This window comes from Octopus sinensis, linkage group LG7 (assembly GCF_006345805.1).
Source record: "Octopus sinensis linkage group LG7, ASM634580v1, whole genome shotgun sequence".
Lineage (NCBI taxonomy): Eukaryota > Metazoa > Mollusca > Cephalopoda > Octopoda > Octopodidae > Octopus > Octopus sinensis.
In genome coordinates this window covers 47,080,566-47,088,833 of record NC_043003.1, presented here as the reverse complement: position 1 = coordinate 47,088,833, position 8,268 = coordinate 47,080,566, and the positions used below count along the sequence as shown (strand labels likewise).

At 38.6% G+C, this 8,268-nt stretch overlaps 1 long non-coding RNA gene across 1 annotated transcript in view; it reads right to left on the bottom strand.

Moving 5' to 3' along the window:
* Positions 1-1,847: 1,847 nt before the first annotated feature.
* Positions 1,848-8,268, bottom strand: part of LOC118764227 — a 12,578-nt gene continuing 6,157 nt past the window's right edge. The window contains exon 2 of the long non-coding RNA XR_005000022.1: positions 1,848-1,871. This is a non-coding gene — a long non-coding RNA (uncharacterized LOC118764227). The remainder of the gene's footprint in view (positions 1,872-8,268) is intronic.

Sequence of the window (8,268 nt, the reverse complement as noted above, 5' to 3'; positions counted from 1 at the left end):
GATTGACAACTCAAACTGGTTGTGGACAAGTGTACCACCATGCATTTTGGAAGGAAAAACCCAGCGTCCACATACTCTCTCCATAACACTAATATCAAGAAATCTTATGAACGTGACCTGGGTATTACTGTCAACAGCGAGGGTGTCTTGGCATCACTCAGCAAGACTTTTGTCAGCCGCTTTCCAGCTATCTATTTAAGGCTGTATATGGCTGGGATGCGGCCACACTTGCAATTTGCATCACCAGTTTGGAACCCCTATAATACTCGGGACATTGACCTCCTGGAAACTGTTCACAGACGTACAACCAAGCGAATACCCTTCATCAGGCATCTACCATAATCTGAACGCCTTGCTTCCCTGGGCGTAGATACATTGAAGCTCCGACGTCTGGCAACTGACTAGGTAAGCATCCACAAAATTATTAACCATCTTGCCAACAACCACCTTGAGCACCCTCTTGAGCACCCTCTTGAGCTCCATATGTCTAACACACATATATGTCTAATATGGGAATGCCTACAGAGTCAGAAAACAGCACAGCTTCCATGACTTTCGGAAACATGTCTGCTCACTCAGAGTTGCTGCAGCATGGAAAAAAAACTACCTGCATCAGTTGTTAGTTGCCGAGACATTGCATCCTTTAAAACCTCCATGCTTCTTGAAATTCGCCAACACTACACCTGATATCCACCCACCGCCGCCATACGCATGCACACATGTATATCATGACTCATACGCTGTTCACTTCCTGACCTTTGTACGCAATTCTATGTACTGTATATTATCCATCTATGTAGTGCACCTGAGCACGATACACAATAATTTCATAATTTCATTATTATTATTATTATTATATTATTATTATTATTATCATTATCATTATCATTATTATTGTTATTTTGAAATACTTGCTTGTGTATAAAATATATAAAAGTGTCGCCCGCGTGCGCACACACACGCGCACACACACACACACACACACACACACACACACACACACACACACACACCACACACACACACACACACAGAAGAGCTACCCGTCTGAATGACGTAAAATCACTCACAAACATGTTCTGACTCACAGGCGTGCTATTTCACCTTCTCTACTTGTTTTCTACCACAGCTATTGTAATGGTCTCAGCTCATCAGGGCTCTCTGGTCTCTTCTCAGTGCTACTCATCTCTTTCCTCCTCATCCATACTATGTCCAGTCATCCTTTGCCACACTGACCATTACGCCCTGTTCTTCCTCCGTCACAACGTCAGTTCCTTGGAATTTACGAGGGGATGTTTGAAAAATTCCTGGTTTAAGGGTGTCGCAAAATGACTGATTGGAGGCCCAGTCTTCTGAGTTCTTTTACAGGACTTAGGAAAACTGAAGGACCGCTGCAATAAGTGTGTGGCTTTGAGAGGGAAATATGTTGAATAAAAGCATAATTAACCGATCCTCCTGTATTTTCTTTTACTCAAAGCCAGGAACTTTTCAGCACCCCCTCGTACTTCTTGCTTCTAGTATGTCTTTCCTAGATCTGTCAAACGTTAATGTCATCAATTTCATCGGTGTTGGGGGGGGGGGCTGCGAATGTTATAGGTCCTGACCCATTCTCCCTCCAGACCAAGCAAGTACACACACACGCGGGCACGCACACGCAGACACTTACGCACGCATGCACGCACGCACGCACGCACGCATGCACGCACGCACGCACACATACACACACACATGAGCACGCACACATACACACACACATGAGCATGCACACATACACACACACACACACATGTAGACACACCGAAACACAGAACACGCGCAAGCACACACACACACACGCAAGCACAGACACACACACACACACACACACACACCTATTTCTTTATTACCCACAAGGGGCTAAACATAGATGGGACAAACAAGGACAGACATAGGTATTAAGTCGATTCCATCGACCCCAGTGCGTAACTGGTACTTAATTTATCGACCCCGAAAGGATGAAAGGCAAAGTCGGCCTCGGCGGAATTTGAACTCACAGCGTAACGACAGACGAAATACGGCTACGCATTTCGCCCGGCGTGCTAACGTTTCTGCCAGCTCGCCGCCTTCAATACACACACACACACATGCACATACGCAGATTACAACAGGCTAACTGAGGGACAACTTCGGTACAGTTGATGAATCTGTGGGATTTATCCAAAATCTGAAACACGTGATTTTCACCCCCCCCCAAAAAAAACCAACCAAACAAAAAAAAAATAACAAAACTTCACAGCTGAGATTAATAATGTTTCTGAAACATTAGTTATTTCCTCACAAAGTTTATCCCACATTTTGCTATTTGATTTCATCTCTCTCTTTCTCTCCTCCACTCACTCTATATATTTATATTTACACACACACAATATAATAATACGCACAACACAATTCTGTTAAAACTTGATTTTCGCACTATATAATTTACGCCTTCTGTATCAACTCCAAACTAGACAAAATGCTAATTGATTCTCTCGGCATCTGTTCAACTTAAGATATTTGATCTCTGTAACATAATGCAATGAAGTGTTTCCTCGGTGATCCGTTGTGGTTAAGCATCCTCTCGCACTTGAACAACCAATGCAGCTGTTCCAAACAACCTCAACGGTGGACCATATGTAGCAAACAAATTATATAAACTTGTGTTCGTCTTATTTTTTTCTTCTACATTTGCTCAGATGTAGCTTCATATCTGCAAAAGTAGACAAACATTCTTGTCAAGACATGTTTTATTAAAAGAAAATCTATGAGATAAATTCATATTAGAAATCAAATACTTCGATTGCCGAAGTATTTGATAACCAGCAGCTATGGGACTATATTTGAGAGAATGATAATAAAGTCAAATCGAATTTTCCGAAGATAAAAAAAAAAAAAATGATACTGAAAAAAGAAGAGAAAGTAATCAGTTGTATTAAGCGCAGCACTTAACCCTAATTACCTCCCCTACATTACAAATAACTTTTTCTTTCTTTTATTAAAGTTTCTCCTCGTTATTCGCATAAATATAGGAGATGTCTCGGATATGAGGGCGCCTAATTTAACTCGTTGAATTGATTGCTGTATTTCAATGTGAGTTATTTAGATATTCTCTTCACGAGCCGATATCCGTTAGATACTGAATTGATGCGGTGGACGGTCAATTTTTACTATTATGCTTGTCTCACTTGAAGATGTGGTTTACCTATCGAACAACTGATTTCTGATGGTTTTGATGGTAAGATATGTTCAAAACGCATAAGAAGTATCCCTCTAAATGGTCTCTTATTCCTACATTGACAGAAGGGCACGCTAAAGTCTCGAAAGAGAATGGACAACTAATAGGTCACTGTACATGGCCAGTGCTCATTTGAGCGAATTCCAATCTCTGGCCTGAAATATATATATATATAAAATTATAATTTAGGGTATCTAAGAGATACCGCCAAGCTGAAATTTTTTACTAGTTTTATTTTGTCGTTTTGTCTTCTCTCCTTGTGCTGTTAATGTGTTGATGACAACCTGTTGTTAGCAAAGTTTAACGCATTTTTATAAAGCTTCGAAAATACAAATGGAATTATAATAGTAGATTAACAATATAAAAAAAAAAAAAGCTGGAAAATACAATAACCAAGAGGATCTAGAATAAATAACTATTCAATGTCATTATGAAGGTACATGGCTAAGTGGTTAGGGCAGCGGACTTGCAGTCGAGAGATCACGGGTTCGAATCTCAGATCTTGGCTGTATATCTTAGATAGCTTAAATTATAATTTTAATAATAATTATTACCTTTGAAGGTTTTTATTTCCATGCTGGCCATTTGATAAGATCGGTATTTAATTCAAATTAGCGATCTTGTCCTTATATATATGTGAGCAGGAATAACTGTTATCTGTTGTTCTCGTTCACTTCCGGAGTGTTTTGCTTTTTTTTTTAACACTCCACACCTTTAAAGGAACCTCGCCTGATCAAAATACTGCAGCCTAAAAGCGTTTAACAATACACATACATTAAGCATGCATGTGAGTTGATGTACATACATTAAGTATGTTATGAAAGCGCATGGCTCCGTAGTTAGAGCGCCGGGCTCACAATAATAAGGTGGTGAGTTCGATTCCCGGACCGGGCTGTGTGTTGCGTTCTTGAGCCCGACACTTTATTTCACGTTGCTCCAGTTCACTCAGCTGTAGAAATGAATTGCGGTGTCACTGATACCAAGCTGTATCGGCTTTTGCCTTTCCCTTGGATAACATCGGTGGTGTGGAGAGGAGAGGCTAGTATGCATGGGTAACTGCCGGTCTTCCATAAACAATCTTGCCCGGACTTGTACCTGGGGAGGGTAACTTTCTAGGTGCAATCCCATGGTGAGTCGTGACCAAAGGGTGGTCTTTTTACCATTTTTGTTTGCATTATGTGACATTGATAATATTAACATTGCAGAGTTACTTCAAATACAAAATTTGAAAAAAATTATACATTTGGCTTTATATCAGTATTCAGTATTGATTCTATTGCTTTTGAATTTATAATTTTAATATTTTTTCCCCTGAAATGTATTTAATAACAGGTCTAGTCTGGGTTGAAATCCTGCTATAATCAACTGTGAGAAGGGCGTGGGGACCTTCTCATAACAGACATATTGCAAAGACGAAGTGTTTACAAACATCTAATTTGTAGTGCTGGACTAAAAATCTATAGATATGTTCTGTAGTACATTACAATCACCGTAATACTTAAAAATGGCTACCCCCCAAAAAACAAACAAAAAGAAAACAAAACAAACGGTATATTCTGTTGTGCATTATATCAAGATTTAAGGTACATTTACGAAAGTGAAGTAGATCTCTTTACAGGGTATCAACAAGTATAATAAAGATTACGAGTTATTTTTTAGCTTTAGTAAATATCCAGTTGGCCTATTCACATAGCCAGAGGCCTGGCTGCTACAATAATGCGAGAAAGTGCATTGTGACTAACGGTGTAAAATCACACCCGATAGTCTGGTTGATACAGTGATATAAAAAGATTGTATACACATATTTTTCGTGGAGGTGCGATGGCCCAGTGGTTAGGGCAGCTATCTCGCGGTCTTAGGATCGCGGTTTCGATTCATAAGACCGTGCGGGGGAGGTGGTGAACCCTGCTGTACTCTTTCACCACAATTTTCTCTCACTCTTTCTTCCTGTTTTTGTTGTACCCGTACTTCAGAGTGCAACAATGTCCCACTCTGTGTCATGCTGAATCTCCCCGAGAACTACGTTAAGGGTACTACACGTGTCTGTGGAGTGCTCAGCCACTTGCACGTTAATTTCACGAGCAGGATGTTCCGTTGATCGGATCAATTGGAACACTCGTCGTTGTAATCGACGGAGTGCCATGTAATACACATATTTAATAAATTTGTTATGGACTTGGTATATGTTGAATGAATAACACAATTTTCCTTTTTGTGCAGATACTGCATCGAGAATTATACTACTTGATATATCCTCTTTATAAGACAGTTTAGTATGATGTGAGGAAGATTGGAGAGCTATTTTTAGCAAGTCAAACAACTGTTCAGAAGCTCCTTTGTTGGCTCATCGTTAGCTTGCACCCATCTTCATTTCATGTTTGTAATTACAAAATAAAACAGTATATAGGAGTTGTCTCCCGTAGAACAACTGGTTCTAATTTAGGCTGCTAAATGATGTTGATTTATTTTTGTGCTAGAGTTTTGTCGATTAAATCAGTCCTTTTCAAACTATCTGATGTGGCATACCGTCAGTTTTTTTCCCAATGTGCCACGGACCGGTAATATTTCTTAATAATATTAATTTATACTGGAAACAATATATATAATAAATATAATAAAAGTTGACAATTTTTTTATCTTATATTTATTTTGTAAACAAATAATACGATATTACATAAGCGTTTTATAAGCATGTTATAAAGTTTCTTTCTTTTCTGGAAACTTGTCGCATACCGGCAGCTGATGGCTCGCGGACCGGCAACGATCCACGGACCACGACTTTGAGTTGCACTGGATTGAATCAAAGTCAGATCTTGACTGGTGCTTTTTTAAAAATCAACCACAGAAGGATGAAAAGCAAAGTTAACCTCAACGGTAATTTAGAAGGTAACGAACAAAAGCAAATACAAGTCACGCTGATTGGCGCTTATTCTGAAGTGTCTATAACATACTTTATATCTTAATTAACGTAGATATACAGTAGGAAGCCACAAAATTGTGTGTAAAAAACAGGTAAAAATTAATTCAAAATAGCCTTCTGTCTGTTTTACTGAACGTGGATTGCGACACCAGGGATTTGTTAATCACTGTTTTTCTATTGTCGTAGAGGCTACATTTGTCTAAACATGTGATTGTTAATAGATAATTGCTACTGATGACGCACAGAGGAGCAGAAATCAGGATTTCGCAATTCCAACATCGCTGCTGGATGCTTTCCGTTTGCTATTGATATACTTTTGCATTTTTTTTTTACTACTATACGTCTATACAAGATGTTTTCTCGAGACGAATACCGCGGTCTTCTGGTTTTCTATATTATATCCACGCTAAGTTAGATAGGCAAAATGCTATTTTGAACCTGTAGTGCTTCCGTTGCTAATAACTAAGTATCTATATTTTTCTTTAATGGTTAACGTTTACTCTCTAGTACACGTTTTTGTTAAACTTCCCAAAACATTGAGGTTTTATTGTTAATCTTTCACTCCAGTTATGTTACATTCTAATTACATTAAATTATTAATGTATTAAAATGTATGAAATATATAGAATGTGTTAAAATTCGAGGAAGGAAGTCGATTATATCAATCTCAGTATTTGACAGGTACTTTATTTTTATCATCCCTGCCTTCGGGGGGAAGAAAAGTATTGTTGACCTCGGCGTAACTTGAACCCAGAACGTAAAGGTCTTCAACAGATGTCATGCGACTCTCCAACGATTCTGCTAAGCCACGAATTCGCGGAAAAAGAACAGTTTAATATATAAATTGATCCCAGTATTTTGCTGGTATTTTATTTAAATAATGGTGAAATGTCTACGCTTGAGAGAAATATTGCATTAATTGCTTATCAAATGCGAAATGATAGTCATTTGAACATCGGATAAAATGCCTTGTGGTATTCGCTCCGGCTCTCTGCGCTCTGAGTTAAAAAAAACTCACTACAGTTAACTTTGCATTTCTTCTTCTGCTTCTTCTAATTTTGTCTGCGTTTCAATAACTCGCTATAAAAGAAAGGAAATATAGCCAAACTTCTGCAATGACCATCGTCGCTCCAGTACCTTTTTATTCCATTTGATAGTTTGTTCGGATTTCTGTTTTAGACCCTCGAGACCACGATTGTCGGAAAAAGGACCAGAAATTCAAAAGTTTAATTCTTCTTAATTGTTTTCCTTATTCGTGTAACTGTAGACTATAAACCTAAATGCTAACCATAAGTCTTAACCTTAGCTCTAACCGTAAACCGAAATTCAAAGAAAAAAAATTGGAAAAAAAAATTCAAAAATAGAAAGGTTACTGTTGGTTGTGCACCCCGAAATGGAGTGGCTGAAGGCCTGTTGGATCCCCCCCCCCCGGAAGCATGAAGAAATCCCAACCCAAAATAAAAGATAAGTGAGTCTGCTGAAAATAATGCACAAGTGAGCATAATTTTCCTGTAAACTGACTGAGGTCGTATATATTACACATATAAGTAGAGTAACTCTTCTTCCTGTTACTCAATGGCGGCAAATAAAAGGGTTCCAACCAAAAAATAATAAGGGCGTCATTCTCTGTCATTTTCTGGAACGTGGCTGTAAGATGAACAGCTAGCGGTATATTGAGACGCTCAAAAATCATAGACCATTAATTAGAGAAACAGAAACTGAATAAAAATCTGAAAACTATCCGCAATGCACGTCACACACACTTTTGGCAACAAATCAGGCACACAGTAAAGTGAGCTGGTCAGTGGTCTTCAATCTACCTAGATCTGGTGCCCCTGGACTACAATTTGGTCATTCAAACGAAGGTCAGCGTTCGGGCACAACGATTTTGATGACAAAGACGAGATAGAAGTGTCTACGAAGAATTGGATACAACAGTGCATACTTTAATTTTTTCAAAGATGTTTCTATTGTTGAGTTCCACGATAGTGCAAATGCATTGCTTGTGATGGAGACCATGTTGAGAAGTATCTTTGTACTGGAAGAATTATTGTACGGGATGAGGAAAAAGGATGGACGTTTTGAAAAATTTACA